Raw genomic sequence first — 20875 nt, 5'->3', positions numbered from 1 at the left:
TCCTTTGGGGGCATTTTTGGATGGTCCAAAGGGGCTCGCAACGCATTTCCTGGGGCCTGATTTTTCACTCGTCTCCGAAGACTGCTAGGGCTACGTTTATGGTTGCTCGGAAACAGCGAACCCGGAGGGTCCAGTTGCATGTGGGGCTGCGTAAAGGCTCCCCTGGGGAGTTCCCTTATACTCAAAGCCTTCCTTTGGGGGCACTTTTGGATGCGCGAATGGGGCTTCTAACGCATTTCCTGAGGCCTGATTTTTCAATCGTATTCGATGCCGGCTAGGGCTATGTTTAGGGATGCTCAGAAACAGAGAACCCGGAGGGTCCAGTTGCATGTAGGGCTGCGTAAAGGCTCCCCTGGGTACTTCACTTGTACCCAAAGCCTTCCTTTGGGGGCACTTTTGGATGGGTGAAAAGGGCTCGTAACGCATTTCCTGGGGCCTGATTTTTCAGTCGTCATCGATGCTGGGTAGGGCTATGTTTAGGGATGCTCGGAAACAGCGAACCCGGAGGGTCCAGTTGCATGTGGGGCTGCGTAAAGGCTCCCCTGGGGAGTTCTCTTGTACCAAAAGCCTTCCTTTGGTGACACTTTTGTATGGTTCAAAGGGGCTTGCAACGCGTTTCCTGGGGACTGATTTTTCAGTCGTCTTCGATGCCGGCAAGGGATATGTTTAGGGATGCTCGGTAACAGCGAACCCGGAGGGTCCAGTTGCATGTGGGGCTGCGTAAAGGCTGCCTTGGGGAGTTCACTTGTACCCAAAGCCTTCATTTGGTGACACTTTTGGATGGGCGAAAAGGGCTCGTAACGCATTTCCTGGGGCCTGATTTTTCACTCGTCTCCGATGACGGCTAGGGCTACGTTTACGTTTGCTCATGAACAGCGAACCCGGATGGTCCAGTTGCATGTGGTGCTGCGTAAAGGCTCCCCTGGGGAGTTCTCTTGTACCCAAAGCCTTCCTTTGGGGGCACTTTTGGATGGGCGAAAAGGGCTCGTAACGCATTTCCTGGGGCCTGATTTTTCAGTTGTCACCTATGCCGGCTAGCGTTATATTTAGGGATGCTCGGAAACAGCGAACCCGGAGGGTCCAGTTGCATGTGGGGCTGCGTAAAGGCTCCCCTGGGGAGTTCTCTTGTACCCAAAGCCTTCCTTTGGGGGCACTTTAGGATGGGCGAAAAGGGCTTGCAACGCATTTCCTGAGGCCTGATTTTTCAGTCGTCTTCGATGCCGGCTAGGGCTATGTTTAGGGATGCTCGGAAACAGTGAACCCGGAGGGTCCAGTTGCATGTGGGGCTGCGTAAAGGCTCCCCTGGGAGTTCTCTTGTACCCAAAGCCTTCCTTTGGGGGCACTTTTGGATGGGCGAAAAGGGCTCGTAACGCATTTCCTGGGGCCTGATTTTTCAGTCGTCATCGATGCCGGCTAGGGCTATGCTTAGGGATGCTCGGAAACAGCGAACCCGGAGGGTCCAGTTGCATGTGGGGCTGCGTAAAGGCTCCCCTGGGGAGTTCTCTTGTACCCAAAGCCTTCCTTTGGGGGCACTTTTGGATGGGCGAAAAGGGCTCGCAACGCATTTCCTGGGGCCTGATTCTTCACTCGTCTCCGAAGACGGCTAGGGCTACGTATAGGTTTGCTCATGAACAGCAAACCCGGAGGGTCCAGTTGCATGTGGGGCTGCGTAAAGGCTCCCCTGGGGAGTTCACTTGTACCCAAAGCCTTCCTTTGGTGACACTTTGGGATGGTCCAAAGGGGTTTGCAACGCGTTTTCTGGGCCCCGGGTTTTCAGTCTTCTCCCATGCCGGCTAGTGATATATTTAGCGTTGCTCGGAAAAATCGAACCCGGAGGGTCCAGTTGCATGTGGGGCTGCGTAAAGACTCCCCTGGGGAGTTCTCTTGTATCCAAAGCCTTCCTTTGGGGGCACTTTTGGATGGGCGAAAAGGGCTCGCAACGCATTTCCTGGGGCCTGATTTTTCAGTCGTCTTCTATGCCGGCTAGGGCTATGTTTAGGGATTCTCGGAAACAGCGAACGCGGACGGTCCAGTTGCATGTGGGGCTGCGTTAAGGCTCCCCTGGGGAGTTCACTTGTACCCAAAGCCTTCCTTTGGGGGCACTTTTGGATGCGCGAATGGGGCTTCTAACGCATTTCCTGGGGCCTGATTTTTCAGTCGTCATCGATGCCGGCTAGGGCTATGTTTAGGGATGCTCGGAAACAGCGAACCCGGAGGGTCCAGTTTCATGTGGGGCTGCGTAAAGGCTCCCCTGGGGAGTTCTCTTGTACCCAAAGCCTTCCTTTGGTGACACTTTTGGATGGTCCAAAGGGGCTCGCAACGCATTTCCTGGGGCCTGATTTTTTACTCGTCTCCGATGACGGCTAGGGCTACGTTTAGGTTTGCTCATGAACAGCGAACCGGGAGGGTCCAGTTGCATGTGGGGCAGTGTAAAGGCTCCCCTGCGGAGTTCACTTGTACCCAAAGCCTTCCTTTGGTGACACTTTGGGATGGTCCAAAGGGGCTTGCAAGGCGTTTTGTGGGGCCCGGGTTTTCAGTATTCTCCCATGCCGGCTACTGATATATTTAGCGTTTCTCGAAAAAATCGAACCGGGAGGTTCCAGTTGCATGTGGGGCTGCGTAAAGGCTCCCCTGGGGAGTTCACTTGTACCCAAAGACTTCCTTTGGGGGCACTTTTGGATGGTCCAAAGGGGATCGCAACGCATTTCCTGGGGCCTGATTTTTCACTCGTCTCCAATGACGGCTAGGGCTACGTTTAGGTTTGCTCAGGAACAGCGAACCCGGAGGGTCCAGTTGCATGTGGGGCTGCGTAAAGGCTCCCCTGGGGAGTTCACTTGTACCCAAAGCCTTCCTTTCGGGGCAATTTTCGATGGGCGAAAAGGGCTCGCAACGCATTTCCTGGGCCCTTATTTTTCAGTCGTCTTCGATGCCGGCTAGGGCTATGTTTAGGGATGCTCGGAAACAGCGAACCCTGAGGGTCCAGTTGCATGTGGGGCTGCGTAAAGGCTGCCCTGGGGAATTCACTTGTACCCAAAGCCTTCCTTTGTGGGCACTTTTGGATGGGTGTAAAGGTCTCGTAACGCATTTCCTGAGGCCTGATTTTTCAGTCGTCATCGATGCCGGCTAGGGCTATGTTTAGGGATGCTCAGAAACAGCGAACCCGGAGGGTCCAGTTGCATGTGGGGCTGCGTAAAGGCTCCCCTGGGGAGTTCTCTTGTACCCAAAGCCTTCCTTTGGTGACACTTTTGGATGGTCCAAAGGGGCTCGCAACGCATTTCCTGGGGCCTGATTTTTCACTCGTCTCCGATGACTGCTAGGGCTATGTTTATGGTTGCTTGGAAACAGCGAACCCGGAGGGTCCAGTTGCATATGGGGCTGTGTAAAGACTCCCCTGGGAACTTCAGATGTACCCAAAGCCTTCCTTTGGGGGTACTATTGGATGGTCCAAAGGGGCTCGCAACGCATTTCCTGGGGCCTGATTTTTCACTCGTCTCCAATGACGGCTAGGGCTACGTTTAAGTTTGCTCATGAACAGCAAACCCGGAGGGTCCAGTTGCATGTGGTGCTGCGTAAAGGCTCCCCTGGGGAGTTCACTTGTACCCAAAGCCTTCCTTTGGGGGCACTTTTAGATGGGGGAAAAGGGCTCGCAACGCATTTCCTGGGCCCTGATTTTTCAGTCGTCTTCGATGCCGGCTAGGGCTATGTTTAGGGATGCTCGGAAACAGCGAACCCGGAGGGTCCAGTTGCATGTGGGGCTGCGTAAAGGCTCCCCTGGGGAATTCACTTGTACCCAAAGCCTTCCTTTGGGGGCACTTTTGGATGGGTGAAAAGGGCTCGTAACCCATTTCCTGAGGCCTGATTTTTCAGTCATCATCGATGCCGGCTAGGGATATGTTTAGGGATGCTCAGAAACAGCGAACCCGGAGGGTCCAGTTGCATGTGGGGCTGCGTAAAGGCTCCACTGGGGAGTTCACTTGTACCCAAAGCCTTCCTTTGGGGGCACTTTTGGATGGTCCAAAGGGGCTTCTTACGCATTTCCTGGGGCCTGAATTTTCAGTCGTCTTCGATGCCAACTAGGGCTTTGTTTAGGGATTCTCATGAACAGCGAACCCGGAGGGTCCAGTTGCATGTGGGGCTGCGTAAAGGCTCCCCTGGGGAGTTCACTTGTACCCAAAGCCTTCCTTTGGTGACACTTTTGGATGGGCGAAAAGGGCTCGCAACGCATTTCCTGGGGCCTGATTTTTCAGTCGTCTTCGATTCCGGCTAGGGCTATGTTTAGGGATGCTCGGAAACAGCGAACCCGGAGGGTCCAGTTGCATGTGGGGCTGCGTAAAGGCTCCCCTGGGGAGTTCTCTTGTACCCAAAGCCTTCCTTTGGTGACACTTTTGGATGGTCCAAAGGGGCTCGCAACGCATTTCCTGGGGCCTGATTTTTCACTCATCTCCGATGACTGCTAAGGCTACGTTTACGTTTGCTCATCAACAGCGAACCCGGAGGGTCCAGTTGCATGTGGGGCTGCGTAAAGGCTCCCCTGGGGAGTTCACTTGTACCCAAAGCCTTCCTTTGGGGGCACTTTTGGATGGGCCAAAAGGGCTTGCAACGCATTTCCTGGGGAATGATTTTTCAGTCGTGTTCGATGCCGGGTAGGGCTATGTTTAGGGATGCTCAGAAACAGCGAACCCGGAGGGTCCAGTTGCATGTGGGGCTGCGTAAAGGCTCCCCTGGGGAGTTCACTTGTACCCAAAGCCTTCCTTTGGTGACACTTTTGGATGGTGCAAAGGGGCTTGCAACGCGTTTCCTGGGGCCTGATTTTTCAGTCGTCTTCGATGTCAACTAGGGCTATGTTTAGGGATGCTCGGAAACAGCGAACCCGGAGGGTCCAGTTGCATGTGGGGCTGCGTAAAGGCTCCCCTGGGGAGTTCTCTTGTACCCAAAGCCTTCCTTTGGTGACACTTTTGGATGGTCCAAAGGGGCTCGCAACGCATTTCCTGGGGCCTGATTTTTCACTCATCTCCGATGACTGCTAAGGCTACGTTTACGTTTGCTCATCAACAGCGAACCCGGAGGGTCCAGTTGCATGTGGGGCTGCGTAAAGGCTCCCCTGGGGAGTTCACTTGTACCCAAAGCCTTCCTTTGGGGGCACTTTTGGATGGGCCAAAAGAGCTTGCAACGCATTTCCTGGGGAATGATTTTTCAGTCGTGTTCGATGCCGGGTAGGGCTATGTTTAGGGATGCTCAGAAACAGCGAACCCGGAGGGTCCAGTTGCATGTGGGGCTGCGTAAAGGCTCCCCTGGGGAGTTCACTTGTACCCAAAGCCTTCCTTTGGTTGCACTTTTGGATGGGCGAAAAGGGCTTGTAACGCATTTCCTGGGGCCTGATTTTTCAATCGTCGTCGATGACGGGTAGGGCTACGTTTATGGTTGCTCGGAAACAGCGAACCCGGAGGGTCCAGTTGCATGTGGGGCTGCGTAAAGGCTCCCCTGGGGAGTTCTCTTGTACCAAAAGCCTTCCTTTGGTGACACTTTTGGATGGGCGAAAAGGGCTCGCAAGGCATTTCCTGGGGCCTGATTTTTCACTCGTCTCCGATGACGGCTAGGGCTACGTTTACGTTTGCTCATGAACAGCGAACCCGGAGGGTCCAGTTGCATGTGGGGCTGCGTAAAGGCTCCCCTGGGGAGTTCACTTGTACTCAAAGCTTTCCTTTGGTGATACTTTGGGATGGTCCAAAGGGGCTTGCAAAGCGTTTTCTGGGGCCCGGGTTATCAGTCTTCTCCCATGCAGGCTAGGGATATATTTAGTGTTGCTCGGAAAAATCGAACCCGGAGGTTCCAGTTGCATGTGGGGCTGCGTAAAGGCTCCCCTGGGGAGTTCTCTTGTACCCAAAGCCTTCCTTTGGGGGCACTTTTGGATGGGCTAAAAGGGCTCGTAACGCATTTCCTGGGGCCTGATTATTCAGTTGTCATCTATGCCGGCTAGCGTTATGTTTAGGGATGCTAGGAAACAGCGAACCCGGAGGGTCCAGTTGCATGTGGGGCTGCGTAAAGGCTCCCCTGGGGAGTTCTCTTGTACCCAAAGCCTTCCTTTGGGGGCACTTTTGGATGGGCGAAAAGGGCTTGCAACGCATTTCCTGAGGCCTGATTTTTCAGTCGTCTTCGATGCCGGCTAGGGCTATGTTTAGGGATGCTCGGAAACAGTGAACCCGGAGGGTCCAGTTGCATGTGGGGCTGCATAAAGGCTCCCCTGGGAGTTCTCTTGTACCCAAAGCCTTCCTTTGGGGGCACTTTTGGATGGGCGAAAAGGGCTCGTAACGCATTTCCTGGGGCCTGATTTTTCAGTCGTCATCGATGCCGGCTAGGGCTATGTTTAGGGATGCTCGGAAACAGCGAACCCGGAGGGTCCAGTTGCATGTGGGGCTGCGTAAAGGCTCCCCTGGGGAGTTCTCTTGTACCCAAAGCCTTCCTTTGGGGGCACTTTTGGCTAGGCGAAAAGGGCTTGCAACGCATTTCCTGAGTCCTGATTTTTCAGTCGTCTTCGATGCCGGCTAGGGCTATGTTTAGGGACGCTCGAAAACAGTGAACCCGGAGGGTCCAGTTGCATGTGGGGCTGCGTAAAGGCTCCCCTGGGGAGTTCACTTGTACCCAAAGCCTTCCTTTGGTGACACTTTGGGATGGTCCAAAGGGGCTTGCAACGCGTTTTCTGGGGCCCGGGTTTTCAGTCTTCTCCCATGCCGGCTAGTGATATATTTAGCGTTGCTCGGAAAAATCGAACCCGGAGGGTCCAGTTGCATGTGGGGCTGCGTAAAGGCTCCCCTGGGGAGTTCTCTTGTACCCAAAGCCTTCCTTTGGTGACACTTTGGGATGGTCCAAAGGGGCTCGGAACGCATTTCCTGGGGCCTGATTTTTCACTCGTCTCCGATGACTGCTAGGGATATGTTTAGGGTTGCTCGGAAACAGCGAACCCGGAGGGTCCAGTTGCATATGGGGCTGCGTAAAGGCTCCCCTGGGAACTTCAGATGTATCCAATGCCTTCCTTTGGGGGCACTTTTGGATGGTCCAAAGGGGCTCGCAACGCATTTCCTGGGGCCTGATTTTTCACTCGTTTCCGATGACGGCTAGGGCTACGTTTAGGTTTGCTCATGAACAGCGAACCAGGAGGGTCCAGTTGTATGTGGGGCTGCTTAAAGGCTCCCCTGGGGAGTTCACTTGTACCCAAAGCCTTCCTTTGGTGACACTTTGGGATGGTCCAAAGGGGCTTGCAACGCGTTTTCTGGGGCCTGGATTTTCAGTCTTCTCCCATGCCGGCTAGTGATATATTTAGCGTTGCTCGGAAAAATCGAACCCTGAGGTTCCAGTTGCATGTGGGGCTGCGAAAAGGCTCCCCTGGGGAGTTCACTTGTACCCAAAGCCTTCCTTTCGGGGCAATTTTGCATGGGCAAAAAGGGCTTGCAACGCATTTCCTGGGGCCTGATTTTTCAGTCGTCTTCGATGCCGGCTAGGGCTATGTTTAGGGATGCTCAGAAACAGCGAACCCGGAGGGTCCAGTTGCATGTGGGGCTGCGTAAAGGCTCCCCTGGGGAGTTCACTTGTACCCAAAGCCTTCCTTTGTGGGCACTTTTGGATGGGCGAAAAGGGCTCGCAACGCATTTCCTGGGGCCTGATTTTTCAGTCGTCTTCGATTCCGGCTAGGGCTATGTTTAGGGATGCTCGGAAACAGCGAACCCGGAGGGTCCAGTTGCATGTGGGGCTGCGTAAAGGCTCCCCTGGGGAGTTCTCTTGTACCCAAATCCTTCCTTTGGTGACACTTTTGGATGGTCCAAAGGGGCTCGCAACGCATTTCCTGGGGCCTGATTTTCACTCATCTCCGATGACTGCTAAGGCTACGTTTACGTTTGCTCATGAACAGCGAACCCGGAGGGTCCAGTTGCATGTGGGGCTGCGTAAAGGCTCCCCTGGGGAGTTCACTTGTACCCAAAGCCTTCCTTTGGGGGCACTTTTGGATGGGCCAAAAGGGCTTGCAACGCATTTCCTGGGGAATGATTTTTCAGTCGTGTTCGATGCCGGGTAGGGCTATGTTTAGGGATGCTCAGAAACAGCGAACCCGGAGGGTCCAGTTGCATGTGGGGCTGCGTAAAGGCTCCCCTGGGGACTTCACTTGTACCCAAAGCCTTACTTTGGTTGCACTTTTGGATGGGCGAAAAGGGCTTGTAACGCATTTCCTGGGGCCTGATTTTTCAATCGTCGTCGATGACGGGTAGGGCTATGTTTAGGGATGCTCGGAAACAGCGAACACGGAGGGTCCAGTTGCATGTGGGGCTGCGTAAAGGCTCCCCTGGGGAGTTCACTTGTACCCAAAGCCTTCCTTTGGGGGCACTTTTGGATGGTCCAAAGGGGCTCGGAACGCATTTCCTGGGGCCTGATTCTTCACTCGTCTCCGATGACTGCTAGGGCTATGTTTAGGGATGCTCGGAAAGAGCGAACCCGGAGGGTCCAGTTGCATGTGGGGCTGCGTAAAGGCTCCCCTGGGGAGTTCACTTGTACCCAAAGCCTTCCTTTGGGGGCACTTTTGGATGGTCCAAAGGGGCTCGGAACGCATTTCCTGGGGCCTGATTTTTCACTCGTCTCCGATGACTGCTAGGGCTATGTTTAGGTTTGCTCATGAACAGCGAACGCGGAGGGTCCAGTTGCATGTGGTGCTGCGTAAAGGCTCCCCTGGGAACTTCAGATGTACCCAAAGCCTTCCTTTGGGGGCACTTTTGGATGGTCCAAAGGGGCTCGCAACGCATTTCCTGGGGCCTGATTTTTCACTCGTCTCCGATGACTGCTAGGGCTATGTTTAGGGATGCTCGGAAACAGCGAACCCGGAGGGTCCAGTTGCATGTGGGGCTGCGTAAAGGCTCCCCTGGGGAGTTCACTTGTACTCAAAGCTTTCCTTTGGTGATACTTTGGGATGGTCCAAAGGGGCTTGCAAAGCGTTTTCTGGGGCCCGGGTTATCAGTCTTCTCCCATGCAGGCTAGGGATATATTTAGTGTTGCTCGGAAAAATCGAACCCGGAGGTTCCAGTTGCATGTGGGGCTGCGTAAAGGCTCCCCTGGGGAGTTCTCTTGTACCCAAAGCCTTCCTTTGGGGGCACTTTTGGATGGGCTAAAAGGGCTCGTAACGCATTTCCTGGGGCCTGATTATTCAGTTGTCATCTATGCCGGCTAGCGTTATGTTTAGGGATGCTAGGAAACAGCGAACCCGGAGGGTCCAGTTGCATGTGGGGCTGCGTAAAGGCTCCCCTGGGGAGTTCTCTTGTACCCAAAGCCTTCCTTTGGGGGCACTTTTGGCTAGGCGAAAAGGGCTTGCAACGCATTTCCTGAGTCCTGATTTTTCAGTCGTCTTCGATGCCGGCTAGGGCTATGTTTAGGGACGCTCGAAAACAGTGAACCCGGAGGGTCCAGTTGCATGTGGGGCTGCGTAAAGGCTCCCCTGGGGAGTTCACTTGTACCCAAAGCCTTCCTTTGGTGACACTTTGGGATGGTCCAAAGGGGCTTGCAACGCGTTTTCTGGGGCCCGGGTTTTCAGTCTTCTCCCATGCCGGCTAGTGATATATTTAGCGTTGCTCGGAAAAATCGAACCCGGAGGGTCCAGTTGCATGTGGGGCTGCGTAAAGGCTCCCCTGGGGAGTTCTCTTGTACCCAAAGCCTTCCTTTGGTGACACTTTGGGATGGTCCAAAGGGGCTCGGAACGCATTTCCTGGGGCCTGATTTTTCACTCGTCTCCGATGACTGCTAGGGATATGTTTAGGGTTGCTCGGAAACAGCGAACCCGGAGGGTCCAGTTGCATATGGGGCTGCGTAAAGGCTCCCCTGGGAACTTCAGATGTATCCAATGCCTTCCTTTGGGGGCACTTTTGGATGGTCCAAAGGGGCTCGCAACGCATTTCCTGGGGCCTGATTTTTCACCTGTCTCCGATGACGGCTAGGGCTACGTTTAGGTTTGCTCATGAACAGCGAACCAGGAGGGTCCAGTTGTATGTGGGGCTGCTTAAAGGCTCCCCTGGGGAGTTCACTTGTACGCAAAGCCTTCCTTTGGTGACACTTTGGGATGGTCCAAAGGGGCTTGCAACGCGTTTTCTGGGGCCTGGATTTTCAGTCTTCTCCCATGCCGGCTAGTGATATATTTAGCGTTGCTCGGAAAAATCGAACCCTGAGGTTCCAGTTGCATGTGGGGCTGCGAAAAGGCTCCCCTGGGGAGTTCACTTGTACCCAAAGCCTTCCTTTCGGGGCAATTTTGCATGGGCAAAAAGGGCTTGCAACGCATTTCCTGGGGCCTGATTTTTCAGTCGTCTTCGATGCCGGCTAGGGCTATGTTTAGGGATGCTCGGAAACAGCGAACCCGGAGGGTCCAGTTGCATGTGGGGCTGCGTAAAGGCTCCCCTGGGGACTTCACTTGTACCCAAAGCCTTCCTTTGTGGGCACTTTTGGATGGGCGAAAAGGGCTCGTAACGCATTTCCTGACGCCTGATTTTTCAGTCGTCTTCGATGCCGGCTAGGGCTATGTTTAGGGATGCTCGGAAACTGCGAACGCGGAGGGTCCAGTTGCATGTGGGGCTGCGTAAAGGCTCCCCTGGGGAGTTCTCTTGTACCCAAAGCCTTCCTTTGGGGGCACTTTTGGATGGTCCAAAGGGGCTTCTTACGCATTTCCTTTGGGCCTGATTTTTCAGTCGTCTTCGATGCCAACTAGGGCTATGTTTAGGGATTCTCATGAACAGCGAACCCGGAGGGTCCAGTTGCATGTGGGGCTGCGTAAAGGCTCCCCTGGGGAGTTCACTTGTACCCAAAGCCTTCCTTTGGTGACACTTTTGGATGGGCGAAAAGGGCTCGCAACGCATTTCCTGGGGCCTGATTTTTCAGTCGTCTTCGATTCCGGCTAGGGCTATGTTTAGGGATGCTCGGAAACAGCGAACTTGGAGGGTCCAGTTGCATGTGGGGCTGCGTAAAGGCTCCCCTGGGGAGTTCTCTTGTACCCAAAGCCTTCCTTTGGTGACACTTTTGGATGGTGCAAAGGGGCTTGCAACGCGTTTCCTGGGGCCTGATTTTTCAGTCGTCTTCGATGTCAACTAGGGCTATGTTTAGGGATGCTCGGAAACAGCGAACCCGGAGGGTCCAGTTGCATGTGGGGCTGCGTAAAGGCTCCCCTGGGGAGTTCTCTTGTACCCAAAGCCTTCCTTTGGTGACACTTTTGTATGGTCCAAAGGGGCTCGCAACGCATTTCCTGGGGCCTGATTTTCACTCATCTCCGATGACTGCTAAGGCTACGTTTACGTTTGCTCATGAACAGCGAACCCGGAGGGTCCAGTTGCATGTGGGGCTGCGTAAAGGCTCCCCTGGGGAGTTCACTTGTACCCAAAGCCTTCCTTTGGGGGCACTTTTGGATGGGCCAAAAGGGCTTGCAACGCATTTCCTGGGGAATGATTTTTCAGTCGTGTTCGATGCCGGGTAGGGCTATGTTTAGGGATGCTCAGAAACAGCGAACCCGGAGGGTCCAGTTGCATGTGGGGCTGCGTAAAGGCTCCCCTGGGGACTTCACTTGTACCCAAAGCCTTCCTTTGGTTGCACTTTTGGATGGGCGAAAAGGGCTTGTAACGCATTTCCTGGGGCCTGATTTTTCAATCGTCGTCGATGACGGGTAGGGCTATGTTTAGGGATGCTCGGAAACAGCGAACACGGAGGGTCCAGTTGCATGTGGGGCTGCGTAAAGGCTCCCCTGGGGAGTTCACTTGTACCCAAAGCCTTCCTTTGGGGGCACTTTTGGATGGTCCAAAGGGGCTCGGAACGCATTTCCTGGGGCCTGATTCTTCACTCGTCTCTGATGACTGCTAGGGCTATGTTTAGGGATGCTCGGAAAGAGCGAACCCGGAGGGTCCAGTTGCATGTGGGGCTGCGTAAAGGCTCCCCTGGGGAGTTCACTTGTACCCAAAGCCTTCCTTTGGGGGCACTTTTGGATGGTCCAAAGGGGCTCGGAACGCATTTCCTGGGGCCTGATTTTTCACTCGTCTCCGATGACTGCTAGGGCTATGTTTAGGTTTGCTCATGAACAGCGAACGCGGAGGGTCCAGTTGCATGTGGTGCTGCGTAAAGGCTCCCCTGGGAACTTCAGATGTACCCAAAGCCTTCCTTTGGGGGCACTTTTGGATGGTCCAAAGGGGCTCGCAACGCATTTCCTGGGGCCTGATTTTTCACTCGTCTCCGATGACGGCTAGGGCTACGTTTACGTTTGCTCATGAACAGCGAACCCGGAGGGTCCAGTTGCATGTGGGGCTGCGTAAAGGCTCCCCTGGGGAGTTCACTTGTACCCAAAGCTTTCCTTTGGTGATACTTTGGGATGGTCCAAAGGGGCTTGCAAAGCGTTTTCTGGGGCCCGGGTTATCAGTCTTCTCCCATGCCGGCTAGTGATATATTTAGTGTTGCTCGGAAAAATCGAACCCGGAGGTTCCAGTTGCATGTGGGGCTGCGTAAAGGCTCCCCTGGGGAGTTCTCTTGTACCCAAAGCCTTCCTTTGGGGGCACTTTTGGATGGGTGAAAAGGGCTCGTAACGCATTTCCTGGGGCCTGATTTTTCAGTTGTCATCTATGCCGGCTAGCGTTATGTTTAGGGATGCTAGGAAACAGCGAACCCGGAGGGTCCAGTTGCATGTGGGGCTGCGTAAAGGCTCACCTGGGGAGTTCTCTTGTACCCAAAGCCTTCCTTTGGGGGCACTTTTGGATGGGCGAAAAGGGCTTGCAACGCATTTCCTGAGGCCTGATTTTTCAGTCGTCTTCGATGCCGGCTAGGGCTATGTTTAGGGATGCTCAGAAACAGTGAACCCAGAGGGTCCAGTTGCATGTGGGGCTGCATAAAGGCTCCCCTGGGAGTTCTCTTGTACCCAAAGCCTTCCTTTGGGGGCACTTTTGGATGGGCGAAAAGGGCTCGTAACGCATTTCCTGGGGCCTGATTTTTCAGTCGTCATCGATGCCGGCTAGGGCTATGTTTAGGGATGCTCGGAAACAGCGAACCCGGAGGGTCCAGTTGCATGTGGGGCTGCGTAAAGGCTCCCCTGGGGAGTTCTCTTGTACCCAAAGCCTTCCTTTGGGGGCACTTTTGGCTAGGCGAAAAGGGCTTGCAAAGCATTTCCTGAGTCCTGATTTTTCAGTCGTCTTCGATGCCGGCTAGGGCTATGTTTAGGGATGCTCGAAAACAGTGAACCCGGAGGGTCCAGTTGCATGTGGGGCTGCGTAAAGGCTCCCCTGGGGAGTTCACTTGTACCCAAAGCCTTCCTTTGGTGACACTTTGGGATGGTCCAAAGGGGCTTGCAACGCGTTTTCTGGGCCCCGGGTTTTCAGTCTTCTCCCATGCCGGCTAGTGATATATTTAGCGTTGCTCGGAAAAATCGAACCCGGAGGGTCCAGTTGCATGTGGGGCTGCGTAAAGGCTCCCCTGGGGAGTTCTCTTGTACCCAAAGCCTTCCTTTGGTGACACTTTGGGATGGTCCAAAGGGGCTCGGAACGCATTTCCTGGGGCCTGATTTTTAACTCGTCTCCGATGACGGCTAGGGCTACGTTTAGGTTTGCTCATGAACAGCGAACCAGGAGGGTCCAGTTGTATGTGGGGCTGCTTAAAGGCTCCCCTGGGGAGTTCACTTGTACCCAAAGCCTTCCTTTGGTGACACTTTGGGATGGTCCAAAGGGGCTTGCAACGCGTTTTCTGGGGCCTGGGTTACCAGTCTTCTCCCATGCCGGCTAGTGATATATTTAGCGTTGCTCGGAAAAATCGAACCCTGAGGGTCCAGTTGCATGTGGGGCTGCGAAAAGGCTCCCCTGGGGAGTTCACTTGTACCCAAAGCCTTCCTTTCGGGGCAATTTTGCATGGGCAAAAAGGGCTCGCAACGCATTTCCTGGGGCCTGATTTTTCAGTCGTCTTCGATGCCGGCTAGGGCTATGTTTAGGGATGCTCGGAAACAGCGAACCCGGAGGGTCCAGTTGCATGTGGGGCTGCGTAAAGGCTCCCCTGGGGACTTCACTTGTACCCAAAGCCTTCCTTTGGGGGCACTTTTGGATGGGCGAAAAGGGCTCGTAACGCATTTCCTGGGGCCTGATTTTTCACTCGTCTCCGATGACGGCTAGTGTTATGTTTAGTGATGCTCGGAAACAGCGAACCCGGAGGGTCCAGTTGCATGTGGGGCTGCGTAAAGGCTCCCCTGGGGAGTTCTCTTGTACCCAAAGCCTTCATTTGGTGACACTTTTGGATGGTCCAAAGGGGCTTGCAACGCGTTTTCTGGGGCCCGGGTTTTCAGTCTTCTCCCATGCCGGCTAGGGATATATTTAGGGTTGCTCGGAAAAATCGAACCCGAAGGGTCCAGTTGCATGTGGGGCTGCGTAAAGGCTCCCCTGGGGAGTTCTCTTGTACCCAAAGCCTTCCTTTGGGGGCACTTTTGGATGGGCGAAAAGGGCTCGCAACGCATTTACTGGGGCCTGATTTTACACACGTCTTCGATGCCGGCTAGGGCTGTGTTTAGGGATGCTCGGAAACAGCGAACCCGGAGGGTCCAGTTGCATGTGGGGCTGCGTAAAGGCTCCCCTGGGGAGTTCACTTATACCCAAAGCCTTCCTTTGGGGGCACTTTTGGATGGGCGAAAAGGGCTCGTAACGCATTTCCTGGGGCCTGATTTTTCAGTCGTCATCGATGCCGGCTAGCGTTATGTTTAGGGATGCTCGGAAACAGCGAACCCGGAGGGTCCAGTTGCATGTGGGGCTGCGTAAAGGCTCCCCTGGGGAGTTCACTTGTACCCAAAGCCTTCCTTTGGGGGCACTTTTGGATGGGCGAAAAGGGCTCGCAACGCATTTCCTGGGGCCTGATTTTTCAGTCGTCTTCGATGCCGGTTAGGACTATGTTTAGGGATGCTCGGAAACAGCGAACCCGGAGGGTCCAGTTGCATGTGGGGCTGCGTAAAGGCTCCCCTGGGGAGGTCTCTTGTACCGAAAGCCTTCCTTTGGGGGCACTTTTGGATGGGCGAAAAGGGCTCGCAACGCATTTCCTGGGGCCTGATTTTTCAGTCGTCTTCTATGCCGGCTAGGGCTATGTTTAGGGATGCTCGGAAACAGCGAACGCGGATGGTCCAGTTGCATGTGGGGCTGCGTAAAGGCTCCCCTGGGGAGTTCAATTGTACCCAAAGCATTCCTTTGGTGACACTTTGGGATGGGCGAAAAGGGCTTGTAACGCATTTCCTGGGGCCCTGATTTTTCAGTCGTCATCGATGCCGGCTAGTGCTATGTTTAGGGATGCTCGGAAACAGCGAACCCGGAGGGTCCAGTTTCATGTGGGGCTGCGTAAAGGCTCCCCTGGGGAGTTCTCTTGTACCCAAAGCCTTCCTTTGGTGACACTTTTGGATGGTCCAAAGGGGCTCGCAACGCATTTCCTTGGGCCTGATTTTTTACTCGTCTCCGATGACGGCTAGGGCTATGTTTAGGTTTGCTCATGAACAGCGAACCGGGAGGGTCCAGTTGCATGTGGGGCAGTGTAAAGGCTCCCCTGGGGAGTTCACTTGTACCCAAAGCCTTCCTTTGGTGACACTTTGGGATCGTCCAAAGGGGCTTGCAAGGCGTTTTGTGGGGCCCGGGTTTTCAGTATTCTCCCATGCCGGCTACTGATATATTTAGCGTTGCTCGAAAAAATCGAACCGGGAGGGTCCAGTTGCATGTGGGGCTGCGTAAAGGCTCCCCTGGGGAGTTCACTTGTACCCAAAGCCTTCCTTTGGGGGCACTTTTCGATGGGCGAAAAGGGCTCGCAACGCATTTCCTGGGCCAAGATTTTTCAGTCGTCTTCGATGCCGGCTAGGGCTATGTTTAGGGATGCTCGGAAACAGCGAACCCTGAGGGTCCAGTTGCATGTGGGGCTGCGTAAAGGCTGCCCTGGGGAATTCACTTGTACCCAAAGCCTTCCTTTGGGGGCACTTTTGGATGGGTGAAAAGGGCTCGTAACGCATTTCCTGGGGCCTGATTTTTCAGTCGTCATCGATGCCGGCTAGGGCTATGTTAAGGGATGCTCAGAAACAGCGAACCCGGAGGGTCCAGTTGCATGTGGGGCTGCGTAAAGGCTCCCCTGGGGAGTTCTCTTGTACCCAAAGCCTTCCTTTGGTGACACTTTTGGATGGTCCAAAGGGGCTCGGAACACATTTCCTGGGGCCTGATTTTTCACTCGTCTCCAATGACGGCTAGGGCTACGTTTAAGTTTGCTCATGAACAGCAAACCCGGAGGGTCCAGTTGCATGTGGGGCTGCGTAAAGGCTCCCCTGGGGAGTTCACTTGTACCCAAAGCCTTCCTTTGGTGACACTTTTGGATAGGCGAAAAGGGCTCGTAACGCATTTCCTGGGGCCTGATTTTTCACTCGTCTTCGATGCCGGCTAGGGCTATGTTTAGGGATGCTCGGAAACAGCGAACTCGGAGGGTCCAGTTGCATGTGGGGCTGCGTAAAGGCTCCCCTGGGGAGTTCACTTGTACCCAAAGCCTTCCTTTGGTTGCACTTTTGGATGGGCGAAAAGGGCTTGTAACGCATTTACTGGGGCCTGATTTTTCAATCGTCGTCAATGACGGGTAGGGCTATGTTTAGGGATGCTCGGAAACAGCGAACCCGGAGGGTCCAGTTGCATGTGGGGCTGCGTAAAGGCTCCCCTGGGGAGTTCACTTGTACCCAAAGCCTTCCTTTGGGGGCACTTTTGGATGGTCCAAAGGGGCTCGCAACGCATTTCCTGGGGCCTGAATTTTCACTCGTCTCCGATGACTGCTAGGGCTATGTTTAGGGATGCTCGGAAACAGCGAACACGGAGGGTCCAGTTGCATGTGGGGCTGCGTAAAGGCTCCCCTGGGGAGTTCACTTGTACCCAAAGCCTTCCTTTGGGGGCACTTTTGGATGGTCCAAAGGGGCTCGGAACGCATTTCCTGGGGCCTGATTTTTCACTCGTCTCCGATGACTGCTAGGGCTACGTATATGGTTGCTCGGAAACAGCGAACCCGGAGGGTCCAGTTGCATGTGGTGCTGCGTAAAGGCTCCCCTGGGAACTTCAGATGTACCCAAAGCCTTCCTTTGGGGGCACTTTTGGATGATCCAAAGGGGCTCGCAACGCATTTCCTGGGGCCTGATTTTTCACTCGTCTCCGATTACTGCTAGGGCTACGTTTATGGTTGCTCGGAAACAGCGAACCCGGAGGGTCCAGTTGCATGTGGGGCTGCGTAAAGGCTCCCCTGGGGACTTCACTTGTACCCAAAGCCTTCCTTTGGGTGCACTTTTGGATGGGTGAAAAGGGCTCGTAACGCATTTCCTGGGGCCTGATTTTTCACTCGTCTCCGATGACGGCTAGGGCTACGTTTACGTTTGCTCATGAACAGCGAACCCGGAGGGTCCAGTTGCATGTGGGGCTGCGTAAAGGCTCCCCTGGGGAGTTCACTTGTACCCAAAGCTTTCCTTTGGTGATACTTTGGGATGGTCCAAAGGGGCTTGCAAAGCGTTTTCTGGGGCCTGGGTTATCAGTCTTCTCCCATGCCGGCTAGGGATATATTTGGGTTGCTCGGAAAAATCGAACCCGGAGAGTCCAGTTGCATGTGGGGCTGCGTAAAGGCTCCCCTGGGGAGTTCTCTTGTACCCAAAGCCTTCCTTTGGGGGCACTTTTGGATGGGCTAAAAGGGCTCGCAACGCATTTCCTGGGGCCTGATTTTTCAGTCGTCTTCTATGCCGGCTAGGGCTATGTTTAGGGATGCTCGGAAACAGCGAACGCGGACGGTCCAGTTGCATGTGGGGCTGCGTAAAGGCTCCCCTGGGGACTTCACTTGTACCCAAAGCCTTCCTTTGGGGGCACTTTTGGATGCGCGAATGGGGCTTCTAACGCATTTCCTGGGGCCTGATTTTTCAGTCGTCATCGATGCCGGCTAGGGCTATGTTTAGGGATGCTCGGAAACAGCGAACCCGGAGGGTCCAGTTTCATGTGGGGCTGCGTAAAGGCTCCCCTGGGGAGTTCTCTTGTACCCAAAGCCTTCCTTTGGTGACACTTTTGGATGGTCCAAAGGGGCTCGCAACGCATTTCCTTGGGCCTGATTTTTTACTCGTCTCCGATGACGGCTAGGGCTACGTTTAGGTTTGCTCATGAACAGCGAACCGGGAGGGTCCAGTTGCATGTGGGGCAGTGTAAAGGCTCCCCTGCGGAGTTCACTTGTACCCAAAGCCTTCCTTTGGTGACACTTTGGGATGGTCCAAAGGGGCTTGCAAGGCGTTTTGTGGGGCCCGGGTTTTCAGTATTCTCCCATGCCGGCTACTGATATATTTAGCGTTGCTCGAAAAAATCGAACCGGGAGGTTCCAGTTGCATGTGGGGCTGCGTAAAGGCTCCCCTGGGGAGTTCACTTGTACCCAAAGACTTCCTTTGGGGGCACTTTTGGATGGTCCAAAGGGGATCGCAACGCATTTCCTGGGGCCTGATTTTTCACTCGTCTCCAATGACGGCTAGGGCTACGTTTAGGTTTGCTCAGGAACAGCGAACCCGGAGGGTCCAGTTGCATGTGGGGCTGCGTAAAGGCTCCCCTGGGGAGTTCACTTGTACCCAAAGCCTTCCTTTGGGGGCACTTTTCGATGGGCGAAAAGGGCTCGCAACGCATTTCCTGGGCCAAGATTTTTCAGTCGTCTTCGATGCCGGCTAGGGCTATGTTTAGGGATGCTCGGAAACAGCGAACCCTGAGGGTCCAGTTGCATGTGGGGCTGCGTAAAGGCTGCCCTGGGGAATTCACTTGTACCCAAAGCCTTCCTTTGGGGGCACTTTTGGATGGGTGAAAAGGGCTCGTAACGCATTTCCCGGGGCCTGATTTTTCAGTCGTCATCGATGCCGGCTAGGGCTATGTTTAGGGATGCTCGGAAACAGCGAACCCGGAGGGTCCAGTTGTATGTGGGGCTGCGTAAAGGCTCCCCTGGGGAGTTCTCTTGTACCCAAAGCCTTCCTTTGGTGACACTTTTGGATGGTCCAAAGGGGCTCGCAACGCATTTCCTGGGGCCTGATTTTTCACTCGTCTCCGATGACTGCTAAGGCTACGTTTACGTTTGCTCATGAACAGCGAACCCGGAGGGTCCAGTTGCATGTGGGGCTGCGTAAAGGCTCCCCTGGGGACTTCACTTGTACCCAAAGCCTTCCTTTGGGGGCACTTTTGGATGGGCAAAAAGGGCTTGCAACGCATTTCCTGGGGAATGATTTTTCAGTCGTCTTCGATGCCGGGTAGGGCTATGTTTAGGGATGCTCAGAAACAGCGAACCCGGAGGGTCCAGTTGCATGTGGGGCTGCGTAAAGGCTCCCCTGGGGACTTCACTTGTACCCAAAGCCTTCCTTTGGGGGCACTTTTGGATGGGCGAAAAGGGCTTGCAACGCATTTCCTGGGGAATGATTTTTCAGTCGTCTTCGATGCCGGGTAGGGCTATGTTTAGGGATGCTCAGAAACAGCGAACCCGGAGGGTCCAGTTGCATGTGGGGCTGCGTAAAGGCTCCCCTGGGGAGTTCACTTGTACCCAAAGCCTTCCTTTGGTTGCACTTTTGGATGGGCGAAATGGGCTTGTAACGCATTTACTGGGGCCTGATTTTTCAATCGTCGTCGATGACGGGTAGGGCTATGTTTAGGGATGCTCGGAAACAGCGAACCCGGAGGGTCCAGTTGCATGTGGGGCTGCGTAAAGGCTCCCCTGGGGAGTTCACTTGTACCCAAAGCCTTCCTTTGGGGGCACTTTTGGATGGTCCAAAGGGGCTCGGAACGCATTTCCTGGGGCCTGATTTTTCACTCGTCTCCGATGACTGCTAGGGCTATGTTTAGGGATGCTCGGAAACAGCGAACACGGAGGGTCCAGTTGCATGTGGGGCTGCGTAAAGGCTCCCCTGGGGAGTTCACTTGTACCCAAAGCCTTCCTTTGGGGGCACTTTTGGATGGTCCAAAGGGGCTCGGAACGCATTTCCTGGGGCCTGATTTTTCACTCGTCTCCGATGACTGCTAGGGCTACGTTTATGGTTGCTCGGAAACAGCGAACCCGGAGGGTCCAGTTGCATGTGGTGCTGCGTAAAGGCTCCCCTGGGAACTTCAGATGTACCCAAAGCCTTCCTTTGGGGGCACTTTTGGATGATCCAAAGGGGCTCGCAACGCATTTCCTGGGGCCTGATTTTTCACTCGTCTCCGATTACTGCTAGGGCTACGTTTATGGTCGCTCGGAAACAGCGAACCCGGAGGGTCCAGTTGCATGTGGGGCTGCGTAAAGGCTCCCCTGGGGACTTCACTTGTACCCAAAGCCTTCCTTTGGGTGCACTTTTGGATGGGTGAAAAGGGCTCGTAACGCATTTCCTCGGGCCTGATTTTTCAGTCGTCATCGATGCTGGGTAGGGCTATGTTTAGGGATGCTCGGAAACAGCGAACCCTGAGGGTCCAGTTGCATGTGGGGCTGCGTAAAGGCTCCCCTGGGGAGTTCTCTTGTACCCAAAGCCTTCCTTTGGTGACACTTTTGGATGGGCGAAAAGGGCTCGCAAGGCATTTCCTGGGGCCTGATTTTTCACTCGTCTCCGATGACGGCTAGGGCTACGTTTACGTTTGCTCATGAACAGCGAACCCGGAGGGTCCAGTTGCATGTGGGGCTGCGTAAAGGCTCCCCTGGGGAGTTCACTTGTACCCAAAGCTTTCCTTTGGTGATACTTTGGGATGGTCCAAAGGGGCTTGCAATGCGTTTTCTGGGGCCTGGGTTATCAGTCTTCTCCCATGCCGGCTAGGGATATATTTGGGTTGCTCGGAAAAATCGAACCCGGAGGGTCCAGTTGCATGTGGGGCTGCGTAAAGGCTCCCCTGGGGAG

The sequence above is a fragment of the Anas platyrhynchos genome, chromosome 16, assembly GCF_047663525.1.
Source record: "Anas platyrhynchos isolate ZD024472 breed Pekin duck chromosome 16, IASCAAS_PekinDuck_T2T, whole genome shotgun sequence".
NCBI lineage: Eukaryota > Metazoa > Chordata > Aves > Anseriformes > Anatidae > Anas > Anas platyrhynchos.
The sequence above is the reverse complement of the archived record's forward strand: the minus strand, read 5'-3'. Positions refer to the sequence as shown.